This window comes from Echiichthys vipera (assembly GCF_963691815.1).
Source record: "Echiichthys vipera genome assembly, chromosome: 9".
NCBI lineage: Eukaryota > Metazoa > Chordata > Actinopteri > Perciformes > Trachinidae > Echiichthys > Echiichthys vipera.
In genome coordinates, this window is record NC_139834.1 from 12377602 (window position 1) to 12399070 (window position 21469).

Sequence of the window (21469 nt, forward strand, 5' to 3'; positions counted from 1 at the left end):
ACATCGCATTCCACATGGCAGTGACATCACCGGAGGCATCAGACATGCCTAAAAAAAGTGTGCATGGCACTGAAGGGAAGTTTCAAAAAAAAGTTTTAAAAACACTAAACTGCAACTACTCCCCCTAAAAGAGCCACCAAAAGTACAGTCTGTGCTCACTCCCTTCTCAACCACAAATTACACCCCACATCCTTCACTTTCCATAGAAAACCCACAGAGAAATATATTCTTTCGCTGCTAAAGTTACTTTGTCTGTGCCTTTTAGAAGTTCTCCCTGCCCCTAGTTTATGTTGGGCTCAGAGGTGCTGCTCAAGCTGTCTGATGACCAAGTAAGGTAAAGGCCCAGTACGTATAGCAGAAGAAAATCATCCCTCTTCCTAACAAAAGCTCTCCACCCACAACGAACCACACACCAGTCCTCGTTCTGCTCTCTGCAGACACCCCTTTCTTTTTGTTCCTTTTTGTGCCGTCCAATACAATCTTTTACTCATCTGCTGCTCCCCAGTGGCAATGGGCAGGGCCTATGTTGTGTGTTTGATGTGTGCTTGTGTTTATGTGGAAGAGAGAGGAAGAGAGTGACAGAGATAGATGCAGAGATAGAAAGAGCACGAGAGATCGCCCAGTCCCTGTGTGTATGGTAATACTTGGGCACATGTCCAACAATCACACTGCTCTCAATGGGAAGGCCACGCAGGAGGGAGGGTGAACCCCAGTTCAGCAGCTGGGAGAGGCTGTTTTGAGTTACTACACTGACCTTGCTTTAACAACACAGTCTCAGTCCTTGGATACAATCTGACTGTGTTACACTGGAGCCAGAGCAATGTAATGAGTTACGCCCAATGACCAGGATATTCCAGGAACTCTGCGGGATTAGACACATAATGAGTTGTTCAGTGGAAAAAAAAAAAAAAAAAATCAACAATCTTTCTAAAGAAAGCCTGACTGATATTATCGACCGCTACTGGCCTATCGCAGACACAAACTCTTTTTGACATATAATGCAGAAAATGCTTGTGGATTAGAAATGCAGTCATATCAGATTTATTTTATTTAATTTTATTTATTCTTTATTGTCTCAGTGTTCATTTCTAGAATTTGCTGATAATGTAATACATTGTATGTATAATGTAATAATTAGTCAGCTAATCAAAGTAATTTTTAGTGCAAAAATGGCACAAAAAAAATGCTGGTTTAAGCCTCTCAACTATGGAGGTTCCCTGCCTTTCTTTGGTTTATATCATATTAAACGGACTATCTTTGTGTTGGACAGACTAAAGTCATTTGAAGACATCACCATGAACTTTGTGAAAGTAGGGTGTAATTTTTCATAATTTTCTGACATTTTAACCGACCAAACTTTAATCGGTGAATTAATTGATAATAAAAATAACTATTAGTTCCAGCCCTGTCTTAAACCACAAAGACCACATACCTTCTGAAGTGATTTGAAATGCTGCATGTTACAACAGTATAAAATCAAAAATCTGATTAAAACGATGATTATAATACCAAAGGCATTTGGTATCGCGGTAGCACAAACAGCTGGGGGGCTTCCCTGAAGCCTACGTTCAAAGACGAGTTGCCAGCTTAATCGGTGATGCATTATTAATGAATCACTACGTACTGTATCCACCTCACTTTCAGAATACTAATGCTTATGACAAACTGTGTCTTTATATATATATATGTGTGTGTGTGTGTGTGTGTGTGTGTGTGTGTGTGTGTGTGTGTGTGTGTGTGTGTGTGTGTGTGTGTGTGTGTGTGTGTGTGTGTGTGTGTGAATGCATTAGCACATAGAGATGTGACAGCAGGCATGTGTTCCTGAATTTTCACAGGTACTGCATCACACTGCAGCTCGCTTCTGATTCAGGCATCAAACATCTGCGCAACGGGATGCCCATGATGGAAACCTCTGCAAACACAACCGGTTAGATTTTGGATGTATTGTAGCTCATGTCTTTTCAAATGCAAAACCGGGACTCTCATTTTGTTGAAAAAGAGTGAGGTAACAATTCTGAAGAACTACAGTCCTTTGAAGCTGAAATTGGAGCTTGAAATACACAAGTGAGATTAGAGAGCATCTAGATGGAGCTAAAAGTAAAGACCACCCAAACATTAAAGCATCTTTATCGTCATGGAAAATCCTTCCTATTTGTATTTTTCTTTACATCTTCAACAGATAGTGGTGGTTTTGCACAGATAAATGTGCATCTAAGTTTGAGGGGGTGGAGTGCATGTATGGAACGTGGAGCATCAGATATCTGTGTCGTGATAGGCAGTAAAAGACAGGAGAGGTTTCTTTTAATGGTCTCAACACGGCAACAGACGGGTGGGCCGGGGTGAGTAATTTACATAGTGTTAGAGTGAAGTGTGCACCTTTTTAACATACCTGCAGAAAACATGCGTTGGTGTTAAAACCTCTAATACATTAACAGAGATAACCATGATGTTCAAGCTGTTACATATCTTGCATCATCTGATTCTGTCTGCTATGATGTACAGTTTAAAACTGCCACTAAAAGACAAAGAAATCAAATCTGATATGACACACACATTCATAAAGGATGGTTTTCTTTGCTAACCTTGAAGCGAGCTGCAAAGCTAGACTCAGTAATCAGGTGCAGATAAGACAGTAGGTGAAAGGTGAAAGAGGAGAGGTCCCAGTGGGACAGATATGAATGAATTCAGTCAGAGCCAGTTCATTTCATGCTTTCCAGCAGCGCCAACGCTAAACAGACAACCGACACAAACAAGATCATTCTAAGTGCCAAGTTACTTAACCAAGTGCTTCTACAAAATAACGGTTGTAACCTGCTTGGCTCTGAGAAATCGATAACACAGCCTGCACACTTCTGAGTAATGTCTCTCTCAGTCAGCCAGCATGTCAGCGTGCAGAGCTGAGAGCCACAGCAGTTTCTTTGGAGCTTTGAAGAAGTTTTTTTAGTCTATTTAAATAATATTAATGTTGGGAGCTCTTCAACACAGGCAGCAACAACAACAAGCTGACAGCACTGTGATAATTATGAGTTGTCCAAAACACAGCACAAGAAATACAGGAAATGATCCAAGCCAAACATGACTGCAGAACGCAGCCATTTTTAAACGTACCTCTTATAAAAGTTGTTGTGTGGGTGCAAACACAGCACATGCCAGTAATCCAGGCAAAAAGATTTGAACTTCCACATCCTCAGCTCAGACAATCAACAAGGCAGAAGAGCAGTTGGATCCAACAAAATTAAAAAGCACCATGGCAGCTCGTTTCTTCTTTCGTTGAATCCCTGCAGTGGACATCAGGGTCTGTCTTCAAGAGCTCCAGCCTTCACAACTGCCACTGGATGACAGCCGGTGGTTTTAACCCGCCCAGAACAAGCACATCACTTCTGGACCTGTTTCAGTCATCATTAACCCAGGAAGCCGGGCCTTGCAGGAACCCTCTATAGGACTGATTTGGACCCAGTTTCCACTTTCCCGTATACGCTATAATTTGCTGCTGCTTCGGCTCACTTTTAGCTCCTATCCGGGTCAGTCGGTTTGTCCTCTGTACCGGTCCCTAAACACAGTGCGTCAGCCCAGGATCCTCTGAGACATCATGGCTACAGCCGAAGCTCTGCGCTGCTCCAGCAGGCACAGGTATTGGAATGTGTAGGAGCGCAAAACAAGGAAAAAGTCACTTAACGAGGATCATCAATGGCTTCCTCCTCTGTCTCCTCCTCTACTGCACATACAAACTTTCTAATGACACTCCCCCTCTGGCTCTTTATTCAGCCTAACCTCTTCCTTCTCCTTTTCTCCTTCCTCCAGCTGAATCCTGAACCTCCTCCTATCTCTGTACCCTTCTCCTGATCCTCTACCTCCTGCTCTCCCTCTCCTTCTTGCAGCGGCTGCCATCCACACACGACCTCCCAGAAATGTGCCGATTCTGGTTGCTGGGCAACACTACCATACTACTGAAGCTTCAAATGGAAGCCTAGCAGAGCAGCCTGCGATTGGTCGGCTTTGCAGCGGGGAGGGGCGGCTGCAATGTTGTGTGACCACATGGGTTTATACACACGCTCTGTTTAAATAAATATGAGCTTCAAGTGTTATCATGTTTTGACAGCATGTACTAAAGGAAAGATATGAATTGACTCATCAAGGTCATGGAGGCATTACAGAAAACCCAAATGCACATAAATTGCTCAAGCAAATGGTCATAGAGTGATTCATGAATTGAATTAAACTGTAAGGCTGAGATATGGATGGTGCAACGGCAGGGATATGGAGAGAGCACGTGGTGAAATTAAATGTGCATGTATAAGAGGGTCAGCATATTAAACCTGGATCAAAGAAGTGTGTGTCTTCATTGGAAGCATGTCCAAATATGCTGCAGTGCTCAATAGAGCTATATGACTTAGAAACATATGGAATATCTTTGCTCTCTTTTCTTGCTGAGGGTTTTTTTTTTACACTTGAACACAAGCACAGTGCTGTTCTTTCTCTGCCTAAGATGCAGTGCCACGCTGCAGTGCCACCCAGTCCCAGCAGTCATGGGAAAGGGGTGTGGAGGGGCCTCTCATCAATATTCAGCCACTGTCAAGAGTCCGAACACACTGAAAATACTGCATATTTACATAAACAAGGAGAGTAGCATACACAAACACAAACACACAAATACACAAACATGCATTAGTGTAAGTGCATATCACGTTAACAGTAATTGGTACCTGTGTCATCTAACAAGTGATCGCCACATGACTCTTTTGACACAACTCCTGGCACAATATGGGCTTCCTCTGTTTTCCCAAGCCAAGATATAGAAAGGCCAGAGCACAAAGGCTATACTGAGAGCTTGTGAACAGCAGCGATACTAAGGAATTAATCAATCTACACATTCATCAGCCTTTTGTCACAACTCAGGCCTCCTCATTCACACACATCTCACAGAAAATGCCCACACACTGACAGTTTTCCTTTTAGCCGTGCTCTTCATCTCAATCTCCATTGATGGAAAATAGCTTTCAGCGAGTTAACATTTCACATTCTCCCTACATAACAACTGTGATTATCTTCTGCACTCTGAATATCAGTGCTTACACATCATTTGTTGGGAACTTAAGACATTTAGAGCAGATTATCAGATAATATTTAGCGACATAGGCTAATGCTTGAGATAAAATCCACCAACTGCAATTAAGGCCGCAGTTAAAAGGTAAGAGACTGCCCTTAAAAATATTTTTTTTCCAAAAGCATATTATATCTGTGGTGATTTACTCATGTGGTTCATGCCAGATGGAGAACCCTTTTAGTTTCCTTTTTCTACTGCATGTCTGGTTGCCTTCAGTGGTGAGTGTGGGTGGAAACCCCACTGTTCGGTAGAACATACTAGAGTCTGTCAAAGAAGGAAAGAAACAATTTTTTAAGCAATAATTGCCATAAAAACACACGTGGCTCCCATTCAAGCATGACGGCTTTTATTTGTTTTTCTAGAATGAAGAGTTGAGCAAGTGTGTATACAAGCACAACAGGATATGATATAATAAGTAGATGTATGCATCGCTCAACATGGCATGCATTGGCATGTGCAGATGTGTAGTTAACTGCTTATGTGTGTAAATAAACATCCTTTCCATGTATTTCACAACGCATGCCTCCGCCTATACCAACATTTTGCTAGCTGTGAGTTAACATCTGTAGGTCATCAACATTTTTTCAGTGTTTGACAGGGGTGCAGTGTATCCGGTGAAATAAGCTATTTTATAAAATAGAAAAAAATGAAATGAAAATGACATAACATTTGGGAGTAACATGAAACTGGGGTGCTTTACTGATTAAAAATGCATTGAAAACCAATGTCGTTTGCATGCGTTTCTGCTGAGGTCAGAGTCAAGGTCAACTACAACCCCGCTTCGGAAAAAGCTGGCACGCTTTATAAAATATAAATAAAAAAATGAATAAAATAAAAAAATTAAATAACTGAATTTCCTGTGATATATTGTATTTGTGATATGTGTGTTTTATTAAATATGGGGTGTCAATGTTTAGCCAATCATCACATTTTTTGAAAACAGGGTTGCATGAAACGGGTCACATGAAGCTACTTAAAGCATGTGTTTGTAAATCAATATGTGCACAAAGAGTATGGTGAGGATATGAAAATATTACAGATATTTCCTTCCTTCCTGACTAAAATCCCACTGCTCTGCAGTGGATCAATACGAATCTACGCTGTTTCCCAGATTAAATGGCTATAAAAGATAGACAATTACATCTCCTGCTCAGCCATCAATCAGAATAAATGGCCTTAATTTGACAAGCTGTTATGTCTCCACATCGCTGCTGATGCATCGTACTGTAGTACATTGATGCCGGCTGATATTGCATTACAGTGCAGGGACCCTACTTCTCCCTGTGACTGACCTAGTCAATCACTGATAAGCTCCCCTAAGGATTTCACCATGCCCTTCTTTGAGCAGGAGATGTGCAGTCAATAAGCACTACAGATAGATTAAACTGGCCTGCTGCAGAAAATCCTATGGTCCCCGATATGTGAGAAGGGGTGAAAGAGGTAGCTGAGTGAAAAGTAGTGAAGTCCTACTTAGCTTGTGCAGTACACCTATGAAACATCGCATGGATAAGAGCTGGAGCAAGAATGTAAAAGATGATACAATCATTCAAGAAGAGGACTACGGGTGGCCCTTAAAACTGACTTGTTTGCAAGGTGGCTGTCCTTCCCACAACCCCAACCTGATTGGACAACAGCCTTAACCTTCACCCGTTTCTGTCTTCTACTGGAAGGCTTTCTGTGCGGATCCATTCAAACAGGAACCAAAGAAGATAGCTGGAGATGGCATAAGACACAATAACCATCATAGACAATAGAATAAGTGCTAGCAAGGTTGTACTGAAAATCCATGATGAAGACATCATTGTAACCAGGATTTAAAGGGACTAAGCTCATAATGTCTATGGTAAGGGCAGCCTGTCTGAAAGGATGTGTTAGAAAAGTTCACCCCCTGGTGGCAGATTTGAGTAGCTTCCATGCTTTCAAAGCTCAGTGAGCCAATGAGCTGTGTTGTGATCAGGAGAATGAGTCTGACAGGCATGCTGATTCACTCACAGCACTTCAACAAAGTACATCATGGAAATTAATTTCTTTCATATTCATGCGGCATCACAGTGGCATTCAATAAATGGCAAACCTCAGATTGCAAGTGGCCAATTTGAACATCTCTTCACAAACACAACAACATTAGATCATTAAACATGTTTATGTGCTCCACGGGAAATCATCAGGATGATTTATAATAATGATTTAAACTGTCCAGCCTCAACTCTTTGCATATGTGCCACACAAATGTGTGTCACTGGTGTGTCATACAGTTGTGTTTACTCAGTTGTGTTTGGGATAAAAATCATAATTGCTGCAGTCTGCAGGGAAGTACCATTACTGGCAAAGAAGGAGGCACAAAAGCTCAAGACTAGCACGTTGGCTTATACTGCAGGGCAGATAATATCCTTTCATATCATTTTGCAGGGGTACTCTAAGGGAGACAATCTTACATGAAAGTTACAGTTGCATGAGCACAAGCTCTTGTATCACACAGATTGTACAGTACAGCTGTTTAGCCTTCAGCCTGAAAGCAAACAGCCACACAGAATATAGATGGTGGGGGGAGAAACGACAGATGAAGAGAAAGACAAGGAAGGTGTGGAGACAAAAGCAGGATGAGAGAGAGAAAGAGGAGGAGAGATGTCCATAATAACAAGGTGAAGAGAATGAGTTTAAAAATGGCTGGTTGGAGATGGATCCCACAGTTTTCATTCTCTGCCAGCTATCTTGATGGACCTCATAAACCGAGGCTGGGTAACAGACCTGATGAGGAGTGCTGTCTCCCCTGTCAAAGAGGGTACCACCAGCACCCCGTCATCTTCTTTAATAATCTTATGAACATGGTTTGTTGAATGATATATATAGGCTTATAACTGAGTCTATGTTAACACATGACTATCATTCGCCGTTTAATTTAATATGATTGGATTAACACGTCTTGTATGTAAGCAAATACCGCACGCACAGAAATTCCAGTCATGAAAAAAGAAAACATGTGGAGAAAGAATATGCTGTATTTGCATGAGACAGTTGGTATGCGCTCTTTATATAGCTTAAAGCCATTTTTCAATTATGAAGAGTAAACAGAAAACCATGTAAATACGTATCAATACACGGGCAAACATTCTCAGTGATCTCTTTGTATAGTTGTTATTATGTAACAATGTTGCAGATAAACATATCCTTATATCTGTTTTTATTTTTGGTAAAGGAACAAAATGTTCTAGAGATCACCCATCTCTCCTCTCTGCTGTCGCTTCCGATGTTGCTGTTGGCAAAGGCAGGAGCTTATTATGGGCTGTTTGAAACCACGGATGCATCAGACACTAGCTACTCCCCTGAGGAAACTCGAGCTCATGTGCCCCTGAGAGCCCAACAGCGCCCGTTGGTTTGATAATCCTTACACATGGCTGACACAGCTCCAGCTGCAAACTCAACCGCTGAGAACAGTTTTAGTGTACAAATGACAGCCTTCGAGCTGACCGAGCTTGGTCTGAACCGAGTTTGTGCTATTTTGGCAAAAGCCAAAATGTTACTGTAACACTGGTGGGGAAGATGGTACTGCAAGCTGCTTGACTTGGCAGACTGATGGAGCTCTCTTTACCACTGTAATGTCAAAACAACTCAGTGAGGTGATTTTTGACCCTTCATCCATATGTTACAGTCCACTATACATTAAGCTCTGACGTGATAGACTACATTGTGTTTTCTTTCAGCCTGTTCTATCAGAAGATCATTGATGTAAGTAAAAAGAGATCAAACAGTTGATCAATAAATACGCTAGCGTTCTTGGTATAATGACTGAAGTCAAGAGGATGCTGCTTTAATGGCTATATCATGTCCACTTTACAGAATGACTGTACTCATTTCTGGCAGTGGACAGTCACTGTAACTATCAGACAAGTGAAAAATCAAAGGGTTATTGTTGCAGACAGGCCAGCACATACATACAGCATGTACCCTGGCTTTAACTAGTGACTCAGCTCTCGCTCTGTAATGTTGTGCCCCCATTCCACCGGTGATGCTATATTAACTGACAGGATGCACTGTGCCATCCCATGATGTGCTGGCAATGTGATGCATTTTTTTTGCAGTTGTTGTCTCATGCAATAGCAGCATGCACCCTAAAATTGCCGTCTCTGGTGGAGGCATATTCAGAGCTATGCTGGCAGTTGTCTACGTGCACTCTCTCTCAGTCTGCAGACCTAGCACACTGCGCTGTCAAAGGCTCGGGCTCAAAGTAAAGGAATGTGCTGTCAGTGCCTTACAGCTCTGGTGACGCACTCTGTTTTTTATTCAGCGCTGGCGTCACTTCAATAGGGGCATTGCATTAAGAATCTCTCAGCCAATAATAGGAAATAGGCATTCCTGCTGAAACGGCTTTATGGTATGAATGCCCTCTGAGAATGCATGACATTATCTCAATGAAGGGTAAGCCCATACTTGTTTATTAGCCACCTTGTCTGTGCAATGTTATATATTCAGTTTACTGAGTACAGGGACACAATTAGGAATGCCAGAAAATAATCCATGCACGCAAAGATCAAAGCTCAAAGTACACAGACAGAGAATAGGATTACTAAGCATTTGGTTTTTTTTTTGTTTTAAAAAAAAAAGACACGTGTATCTCAACTCCAATACATATCTTTCAGGATATGGAATTACAAAAAAATATTATTAGAAAGTGATTATTTTTTTGTGCTCAAGCCAAGTTAACTGCTGAATGAGGGAAGCAATACTGGTGTAGAGTTTTCATTGTTCAGATCCTTTTGATAACTACTATAAACTATGAACCATAAACTCAGGGGCTGTGCCATAATACCATTTTGGTTTTACTATGTGTATATGACACGTGCAGTGTAAACATACAGCATCTCTCCCCTTCTGTGTGGTCTGGCTGTACATTTCTCTTCACCAGCAAACAACATAACATCCAGTTACCAAAATCCCTTGTCTGGCCTAACACATGGCATCACACATTAACAGACCTGGTTTGATTAAATTTTGTAAATGCCTCAGTTATTCTTACTTCAGCTTGCCCTGCATGCAGAGTATGCATTTTGCTCCACTGTGCTAAACTGCACAAAATACACACATATTTTTGCCGTTCTACCCAAGGCAACCTCTGCATCCCTTCGGGCCACAGTAGTGAAGTGTATACTTAAAGGCCAAGAAAGCCTTCAGTCAAATCCAGGTTATCCTCCTCTCGGCCTTCCGGTATTGTAAGCACAGCATTGGCATTCCAGAAGGACTCAGGGCCTGCCAGCGATGATAAAATGACATTTACAACAGAACCGACTCATCCCGATACAGCTCCTCATTAAAGGGAGTATTGGCCAGGCAGTGTGAGCCTCAGTGTGTTTGACAGACAGTCAAACCAACACATTAGTGTCAATCTGCGGCACATGTCCTCTGTCCCCTAACAAGAGCGACTGTTTGACAAAGTCATCGATTTGAGCCACACTTTCCTGAGCTCTGCCTCTCGGCCCAGTCATGTGACTTTCTGTGGTTAAAGCTCTCTTTGGAAGGAAACATAGAGGAATAAAATCAGCCACAGACACACCAAGATAGTCGATCGACTATTACGCAACAACAAATACAGAATCTAGCATGTAATAAAATTATAAATACTGATACACTAAAGAAGCTGGAGAATCTGAGTAATGTATTCATGCATTCATGTGTGCTGTACACGTGGAAACAAGACAGAGATTCAATCCAGCGGATGGCAGAGGCAGATTGCCTGTGAAGAACACATGAAGACCCATGAAGGTCTCATATTAATTAAGATGACTGATCCCCATGTGTGGTATTAAATCATAACATGACAGGGTAATTCAACTTAACTGCACCAGCTGGTAAGGACATGTGTTAAAAATTCAAGTGTTCATGGTTACAATAAATAAGAGAGTCTTATATGGTGCAGACTATACACACAACAGCAAGAATCAAACTTAAATGTGCCTCTGCAGAGAAATAAGGTAGCAGAATGCTTATTCAGCTAAATACATAGAGAGTACTATACAAGGTAGATTGTGTGCAGAAAATTCTAGTGCAGCACCATACCAAAAATACAAACCCCTAACATAACTCCAAAAAAAACAAAAAAAAACGACACAATCTAATTTTGTCCATGTTTCATCTCAGCAGATCTGACACATGATGGACTGTAGGACTCATCACTATCCCCAAAATAAAACAGCTCAGACCCAGCCGCATTTTACACACACACACTGGCAATGCCACACACGCACACGCACACGCACACACACACACACGCACGCACACAAGCACACACGCACACACACAAGCACACAGGCACACATTGTACCAATCACACACAAATATACAGCAGAAGCTGCAAGGAACTCATGTGCCCAGTAAGCGCTGTCACAGCATCATCAAGAAATTAGTCATTCCTCCCAGAAGCCACCCAAGGGTCTAAAGCCATCCCTCACATGACTCTGTTGTCATTTCAGTCCTTATGCTGGGCGAATACAAAAAACAACCTTGTTTAGAGACAAATAATTTATCTTGGTGACATTTTTGCCCATTCACACAAACAAACCCATTTTCCACCTCATCGCCCCTCCCGTGGAGAGAGACGTTGTTTACTAAGAGCAAAGGACGGGAACATGAGAGGATAGAGCAAGGTCCGGATGCTATAGGTGACTCAGCATAGACACTGAAGTAGACAGTGTTTTCCTCCATCACCACCACCCACTCGACTGCTGTCTCCATGAATGGGAGGCTACACCACAGTGCCGTCCAGGCAGGCAAGCGCGCCTGTTGTCCTATCCGACAGCATTCACACTGAATATGTTACTCACATGTCGTAGAGCCGGTAACCCATGGCCGAGCCTGGTCTGCTTGAGTGGGTACCGGGGTCTCGCGTTCGCCTGGGGTCTGTGCTGCTCACCACGGCGCGCCAGACGCTTGGTTTGTCCATCCTGTATGCTGGTCAATGGGGACTGCGTGACTGAGACAGCGTGCGCACACAGGCTCACTCACATTCACTCTCCCTCTCCCTTCCCAGTCACAAACACAGGCAGCCAGAGAGCAGTGTGTGTGATGTAACAAGGAGCATCCAAGAGGCTGGCGGCTGGTGGGGGGTGGCTGGTTATTTTGATGGAGAAGGAGGAGGAGGAGGGGTGTGCGACGGGAGGGTGTCATAGAGCCAAGAAACCTAAAGGAGCTCCCTTTTAAGCATTGATGAGAAACCTTTGTTTTAAAGCAAGATGGATGATGGGTAATTGTTTTCTGATGCCAGTGCTGGCAGAGGCTGCCACCTCTTCTAAAAAGCAGAGGACACAACCTGCAGTAGAGCTACTGGGAGATTATACTGCCTTTCATAAACACAGAGAAGCATCTGCGTACGACTACCTCCACCCTCTCAACTGTTCTATGTAGTACAGTCCTCAGCAGGGCCACATGATTGGATCCTTGGTCTCCATAGAAACAGGAGGATGTGTCAAAGGTAGGGCTCATTACCATGCCTTATCTCCTCTCCCTCCCATTTTGTTTTCACTCCCTCTCTCTCGCTCTCTGCCCATTTCTCTTCTTCTCACATACTCACCCCCTGCCCTCCCTCTCCATCCTTCTGTCTTCTGAAATCAATGCACTTTTCTCTGTAGTGTCTTTCAAAACAGATGAGGTTTTCCACTCCAATGAGGAATGGTGCAAACAGGTAAAGATGCTGCCTAGCTCTGGTTTATTTTGTCTGCAGACAAAAGAAACACTAAGGAACTAAGATGAGATAAAAGAAGCAAATAATCAGAAGGAAAACCAGTCATTTGGTAAAGGATTTACAGAGTGCTTTTCTACAGTTGTATTGCCAGATGTTAGTTAAATAGACACTGTATGGCTTGCACAGACATTACATCATATACAAGTGATGGCAAAACCAGAAAGCAAGTGTGAAATATTAAGCAGAAATAAGGCAACATTACTGAAGATTCGATCTTGGTGTTGGCTGCAAAATGGGTCAAAATGAACACAAACTGCAAATGGAATACACAATGTACTGTGCCCCTGTTAGGAAATAAATGGTAGTGTTGTTGACACCTTCACCAGGTAACAGCATCCAAAGAGGGACAGTAGGCAGGCAGGAGAGTGTCCATGGAGACAAGCTCTCATAAGACACGTTCACACACACACACACACACACACACACACACACACACACACACACACACACACACACACACACACACACACACACACACACACACACACACACACACACACACACACACACACACACACACACACACACACACACACACACACACACACACACACACACACACACACACACACACACACACACACACACACACACACACACACACACACACACACACACACACACCTAATGGTTCACAGCCTCTTGGGGAGTATGTGTTTCACCCCAGGCAGACACGATGGCACACGGCGCTGTCGATGTATTGAGTGACAACGCCAAGGTGACTAGTACCGTCAGACCAGTTTCTTAATGAACTTGTGTAGTGGCTAATTGTATATGTGCGTCATCTTACTGCAATTACACTGGCTATGTGTTCTATGTTCTAATTATCAAGCTCTGACGTGTGTGTTGTTCACGCTTGTTTGTGTACACCTGTGTAGAGTGGAAATCTAGTATAATGTTTGACTCCAACATTGTCCAACAATTCATATCCACATACCCAAAGTAAACTTTTTCAATATTTCCTGTCCAGACTGCCATGAAATAAAGTGTGTGCTTATGCGCCCCAGATGAGCACAAACATATGTGGTATCTTATAAAAAGACATGGTACTCCCTGAGCTTCTCTTTTGTGCCACACTCAGGTTAGGATATTCATGATGTTCATGTTCTTAGTCAACTCCAATACCTTTCTTCTAAAAAGGACAACATTGAGGTTTTAGCCCTTTTAGATGAGGCTCGGAGGTTAACACAGTTGACATTTCTATTCAACATTTCCAATTGCTAGTGGTTGCAATCCTTAGTACATCCAACTAGAAGACTTTAAGACCAGTTACCTCCTCAGTCCTTGGTAGCTCTTGTAATGTCATCTATGGAGTACAGAGACAGTTAAGCAGTGAGGTGTTCTGGTAAAACTCAAGCACAGTTCTACCAACACTTGGCATGTAATTTAACCTCCAGATTGATGGTTGACCAGTTAATGTGCTCTTTTGTGGATTGGTAAAAGGTTGTGGGGGTGTGGGACTCAGACAGGGGCCAGGGTGAGCTCCGTTCTCTGTCCAACACCCAAGTGTGTATCTGCAGACCCGAGCGCAGAGTGTTAGCAGTGTGCGCGCACACACACACACACACACACACACACACACACACACACACACACACACACACACACACACACACACACACACACACACACACACACACACACACACACACACACACACACACACACACACACACACACACACACACACACACACACACACACACACACACACACACACACACACACACACACACACACACACACACACACACACACACACACACACACACACACACACACAGCTAGAGAGAGAGGAGCAGAGTGCTGAGCACGATGCTCTTTCAATTTGACAAATGGCCTGAAATTCATCGTTACAGTGATAAACTCTTGAACACAAAAGCGAGGGTCCACACAACAGAACAAACACAAGCACACACAAGTAATGACGTTAATGTTTAAAATGTCCATTTTATTATCTGGCCTAGCCTGACCCTACACGGCCTTTAAGGTGTACAAATATTGCATAATTCAGCCTTCTTATGCCAACCTCCCCGCACTCCTCTGTCACCATATGGCCTCTTTTAATCCAGCTGGCCTTGGTGCATGATGTGGGCTGTTGGACTATATCTGCAGGATTCTGTGCAGGACTGCGTGCAGAAGGCTTTCCAGCTTGGCAGCACACAAAGCACTCACAAAGTACACATACACATACATACATCGTATGCACACACAAACAAACAACACACTTGCACACACTGTAGAAGGCTTTTAGTGTCACACGAAACCTGTTCCAACCTAATCTGTCCTCTTGAAGATGGAGCCAACTGTAGAGCATTGACCTGACTGATGATTAGTTTCCCATTTTAACTACTGAAGGGTGAGAATGACAGTTTTAGCAATGGTTTAATCTAGGTTTAATGCCGTCACTTAATGCGTTCATGTATTTTATTATGTTTTTTGTACCAGAGTCCGTGCCAAAGTCTGTGTATGTTACATAGTGAGCTCACATTCACTAAATGTATGGAAACCAGTTTGAGAGCAAAGTGGAGAAACCGGAGGAGGCCATCAGTCACTGGAGCAGGATGAGTGGGCAAATCAAATGACAGAGCTGAAGCTGGAGATTGACTCGACAACAGATTAATCCGCAACTGACTTTTTTTCCCCCAGGCAAAGAAATTCATTAGTTGCAGTTTCTTAAGGGAGCTGTATTCAACATTAGGAGCAATAATATTTTTGTGTGTTGTAATCAGAGTTACTTTGTTGTTTGTGTCAATGGCCGGTCCAGCCGGTCGTGTACATGTCAGTGGATGTGGCCGTGACAAAACATGCGTAGTTGACATATTGGGGACTGGTCTGTGTGAGCTGTGTGAAGGCAATCCAAGCCCCAGATTTTTTTTTTCAGTATTTGCAGTCCAGCTTCTTTAAATGTGAATATTAACTGTTGTTTTTTTTTAGCCTTTTATGGTACGGACCAAGAGAGGAAGGTGGATTGGTGGCCGGAGAGGTGCAATTTCACCACCGGGCACTGCCGAGGTGCCCTTGAGCAATGCACCGAACCCCCCCAAAAATTGCTCTGGGCGCTTCTCGTGGGGCAGCCCTCTCGCTCTGACACCTTTCCATTAATGCATGTGTATAGGACCTGTTTGTGCATGTGTGCATATTTGTAGCCTGTGTGTGTGTTTAAACAACAAAGGCATGCTTTCTTTCTTTCCTTATTAAATTCTTTATCTTTGGGTTTTGGATTGGTGGTATAACAAAAAAAAGGCATGTGATGACTGATACTTCTACATTCTGGATAATTGCGACACACTGACATTGTATGGACTAGGCAACTAATCAGTAGCCAGGCATCACCAGAATAATGCAACCTCTCAGCTTATTTTCAATTCCCATGGGGCGATATTAACGGTGCAGACCAAAGTGCCTATTCCTGCAGTTTGATAGACCTAAACCAGTTAGATTAATGAGACGACCTACTGGCATCCAGATGTATCTGCTAGAGTGAATGAAACATGAGCTCAGCAGATTTGCCTGGTTCCAGGCTAACTAGTCCGTTCACAGAATAATGAATTTGTAGATTCATCAATGATGAAAATAATCATGAGATGTAGAACTATCTTATGCTAATTGTTGTTTTTCTTGGTTTGGTTTTTGCTGCAAAAAATGTGTCATTGTAACAGCGAGAAAAGACAAAAAACTCAGGAGCTGCTCAGCTGGAACTGAAAATCACAGACGTTCCTGACATCGCTTGTTTCTCGCTGAATTTGCTGTCAGTGTCTGCTGAGTTGCCTTGGCTGATATAAAGACAGATAACAGAGACATACAACTGCTGGAGTTCACAAAACAGCAAGTTCTGTACACTTGAACTTCTCGAAACTGATGCAGCACTTTGTTCTCATCAAAGCACGTTCTGTTTTCCTCTTTTAAGGGCTGCTTGCTTCCTTGTATCATATAAATCTTTAACAAGACAAACTGTATGTTCATTGTGCAGCGTTTTGGCACAATATGCCAGGAACAACAGTGCTGATGGAGCTGTCAGTGCCTTACAGTGGGAAGCATTATCTTGTCCTCAGCTGAGCAACTCTGCAGGGGTCCCATCTCCTCCTGAGACTTCAGCCCACTTCAAACACATCAGAAATGGAGAGAGAGAGAGAGCGACAACAAGGGAGTCAAGAGGCAGAGAACTTACATTCACTTCAGCACTAAGAGCTGCACACCACAAGATGGCAGTGCATCACCTCCCCTGCATAGATGATGGCAGCCTGATGTGATCAATTCCATCAGGAAGGTAAATGTTAGGCCGCATTTGAAATTCATTTAGCAACATAAATCAAAACATATGTGGACTCAACAAGTACCTAAGATGGAAGATGATAGTGCACTAAATCTGAGGAACCTTTTACCTTTTGTTATTTCTGCATTATGATCAGTTTTGGGAAACTTACAAATTCACCTATACAATTTTCGTTCCACAAACAACATTTTTCTACCCACTCCAATAGTGTCAACAGCTGGAAAAACTGAACTCCCCTTATATGACCGCAACCACCCTCCACTGGAGATGAGAGGGGAGAAGCTTAGTTTCCCTGCTGTTTTTTCCATGTAACAACGCAGCTCAGCCTCTCTGTAGCTCTCTGGCAGAGGGCACAGCACTGTCCAAAGGCTCCTTCTGTCACTGACTTGGCCCCAAGCCTGAGAACATCAGAGGCAGAAGACAGACGAGCTTTTCATAGGAGGCCAAACAAAGAGCTGTCTCTCTCCTAACTGTGAAGTACAGACAGAGCCGTTTCTTGACCCCTCAGCCCTCTGCTTAGACGGTTTGCTGCCACCGCTCAAGTTTATGCTTCTTGATAAGCTGGTGTCAGTTATACTGATGGGAAGCTGTGGCAGCACTAGCACTTCCCACACCTGATATTTACAGTGGTGGAAGATATACTCTGATCTTTTACTTGAGTAAAGGTCCCATATTAGAAACAGTGAGATGTCCATGATTATAAAGCAGGTTGAGGTGCTCAATCAAAAACACCCACAAACACAAATATACCATATATAACTAGGAAATGCTGTAACAGTGCCCTTATAGTCATTCCTGGGCTGCAGTGACAGTACCTCAGAGGTGGTTGGGGTGAACAGAATAACACAATTACCAAAAATTAAGTATGAAACTAAAAATGAGTATGATATGGTACATTTAAGCATGAGTACCAAAACTACAATCTAAAAATACTTATTCACAAGTAAAAATCCTGCTTTTAAATCTTACTTAAGTAAAAATACAAAAGTATAATAAGCTAACTATACTTAAAATTGCTCGGTGTGTTGAAAGGAAAATAATGAGCAATATTTGTAAAACAAAAAATGTGTTTTTTTTTCAAATATAATAGGAATGGATGTGAATTTAAGTGCAAGGCCAATTAGAATGGAATTTAGCACTTATCAGGCCATCAATATGAAATATCACACATACAAAGGCATATGAAAAGAATGAAAAGAAAGAGGTTGTGCTGCTTTTGCATGTCCGATTTATGCTTTATTATGGCACATGATGGAAAAAAGTGTATTCTCACATTCTAATCCTTCTATCATCTGCATCTGCTGCTCCTCACTCGCAGGAGATTTGACCCCAAACACAATTCAGCAGCGGCAGCATCTTGTTAATATCTTGTTGCACATACAAAAAATCTCTCTTCCTGAGTAGCAGAGCTGAAAAAGCAGCTGAGAACAAGCGATCACACTCTACAGCCTTATTTCCTGGGGAAAAGTGTGTTACTCCTTGCTCCCTCACTTCATCCCTAGGAGCCCCTCCTCTGCTCGATCTGAGCGGTGATACAGAGCTATGGAATTGCAAATGCCTCCTATCAGGCTCGTAGAGGGAGAGATCTGGAACGCAGAGGCCCCTTTTGCTTGATATTACTGTGGCATGGAGCTGATGAAAGGATAAGCTGTGTCAGAGACTCGCACGGTATCTCTAATCTCACTACATCTAATTTAACAGGGAGAGTGGAAATGGGTAATACAGTGAAAGCAAAGCACTGGTTGATAAAAAAAAAAAAAGGATGCACCAACATGTTTTCACTGGGCTAAAGGTGCATTAGTTGCGCTTGTAGTGCCCAGAGGCTTTCAAAATCCAACTGATGTCACACATGATTCTGTCTTGAAATGTAACACCTGTGCACTGTCGCTAGACAGGTGGGTGTCTTTTCATTATTGCTGAAGAGAGAGGCATTTACTCCAGGCACAGTGCGCTTGTTCAACCCTGACTAAAACATGCACTCCTGCCTCTTTGATTTATAATAAAAACACACATTTAGTTATAATTACGCTGCTTTTTCATGCATACAGATTGGAAGACCTTTCCATCTGCTGAAAGAAATAGAAATTAATATTTCACAAGTGTACTATGTCTTCAGTTATGACCATATCACGGATAATGTCACGGCCAATTACTGAGAGCGGCTGCTGGCTGACATGCGATTCAAGGGTTTAAGGTTGTGTGTTCATTGTGATGATAATAGAGTGTTAAAGGACATCTTGGTTATAATGGCTTAATACAGAGTCAAGGAAATTGTGTGCTCCCACACTGATTCACAGCTCTGCCTTTGAACAAAGTACAGAATAGTACAGAACAAACTTAACAGAGAATTGTCTAGAGAAAACAATATGCCGAGTGACGTCTTCAAGTTGGCTTGAACAATGTCACATGATTAGAATTTATCTTCAAATATTTTTTGTACAGTATATTCTCTTTTACATAGCTGTGTACTTAAGCTTGTTACGTGACGTACTCTTCTGTTCAGGCTTGCAACATACAAGAATTGTCATAATCATTTTTTTTTTTTAAATCAATTTAGCCTATTAAATGACAGAAATAATTTAAAATATAAATCACAGAATTTTTTAATTAACTTAAAAGGACTACCGTCTGCATTATTAGCTTAATGGTTGAAGGAATGAAAGTCTGGCTGTATCTCCTCCTAAGGGGCACATTGTTAACCTGTCTCGTCAGATGGTTTGTGACACAGAACCACCTGAGATGGTATCATTAGAAACTGATTGGGAAAGGACAGGCGCTTTCAAAAAATACCTGGCAGGTGATTGGATGAACCAACAGAGGAAAGGATTTAACATTTTAGAAGCTGAATATTTGGCGTTTTTGCTGTATAAACTGCTGTAATGATGAATTGATAATCAAAACTTCTATCAATTAATTTTCTGTCACTCAACACTGTGGCTCAGAGCAGATTGGGTCGTCTTCCATTCGAGAGATTGGCGGTTCGATCTCCGGTTCTCGAAGTGTCCTTGGGCAAGACACTGAACCCCTAATTGCTCCCTGTGCTGCGCCGGGGTGTATGAATGTGGTGTGATTGGTTAGTTTAGATGGTATCCAATGCCATCAGTGTGAATGTCTGTGTGAATGTGATAAGTAGTGTGAAAGCACCTTGAGTAGTGAGAAGACTAGAAAGGCGCTATAAGAGTACAAGTCCATATACCGATTAACTGATTAATCCGTGAATTGTTACAGTACTACTTTTTTTCAGTTTTCAATTTTGAATAAAACATTGTCAATTGTGATGATTCAAACTTGTAATTTGGGTTTCTACTATAACATGTTTTTATACATACATACTTTAATATTTAAAAAACTCATTATTTTTCTTATACTGTCGGCCTCTGTCAATCCTCTGTCTGAAACACTCAGTTTTAGTGCCTGTCTATTTAAACCCCGCTACAGAAAAAGCCCAGTCCAGTCCGCTCTGATTGGTCAGTGTTTCCGGGTGTTTCAAGTGACTCAGAGCGCTGCAGCAGCATTTTTCAGTTGTAAACTGAATACCAGATTATCAGGAACATTTTGGTGATTATTAAATCTATGCAAAATCTTTAAATAGCACAGGGACTCAAATACATGTGAAACACAGCCAATACTCTCTAAAATGAATGCTGGCCAGCCTTTACTGTATTGTGTCATGAGCCTTCCAAACTGTTTATGTGTGGCTTGGCTGTCTGAATGCAAAACAATGAAGGCACACCACAAAAAAGCCACACATTCATGCATTTCTCCCTCGGCCAAACGGATCAACAGCAGAACTGAGAGAAGTGAAAGGCACATGGTACCACGCATTCTCCTCTGTTACTTAGAGTCAAAGCAACTTATCGTAAACCACATGGCCATATGCATTTCAGAATCAAGACTGTATGTTTCCAGTGATCATAGCGCAGCACAGAGCCTGTAATTAACTCTAAGAGAATGTGATGACGAAACGGAAGCTGGGAACTTCAAAGACAAACTGAGAGCGTTCCCAAGAGTTCAAACACATTATGGAAGTGGGCTCTCCGTTTCATAGGCCTATTAAATCATTGTGCAGTTGTGATTTCCCATCTGGTGAAATCACAACTTTACAATACCAACAGTAGTAAATAAAAATGCCCAATAAAGAAAGAATTCATGCAACTGGCTGCATTTTACGGGACGTGGAAGGCACTTTCATTAATGCTTTTTTTTTTAAACAGACGCTAACCCTTGTGCACAACAACTGCTCCTTCGTTTCCCGAGGACTGTTTGCTGCCACATATAATAAATGTTTACTGTGTCGTTAAGCCTTTTTCAAAATGACCTCAGATATTGTCAAGACCTTATAGAAAGAGGGAATTCA

At 42.2% G+C, this 21469-nt stretch overlaps 1 protein-coding gene across 2 annotated transcripts in view; it reads right to left on the reverse strand.

The window, feature by feature from the left end:
• iqsec1a (IQ motif and Sec7 domain ArfGEF 1a) overlaps nucleotides 1-21469 on the reverse strand; it is a gene marked incomplete at its 5' end in the record, with an annotated part of 93008 nt that overhangs the window by 41463 nt on the left and 30076 nt on the right. The window contains one exon of one of the 2 annotated variants that reach the window (XM_083920060.1): nucleotides 3109-3166. The exons of the other annotated variant lie outside the window; for it this stretch is intronic. Of the gene's footprint in view, nucleotides 1-3108; nucleotides 3167-21469 lie in introns of those variants that run through there. 2 annotated transcript variants of the gene reach the window in all.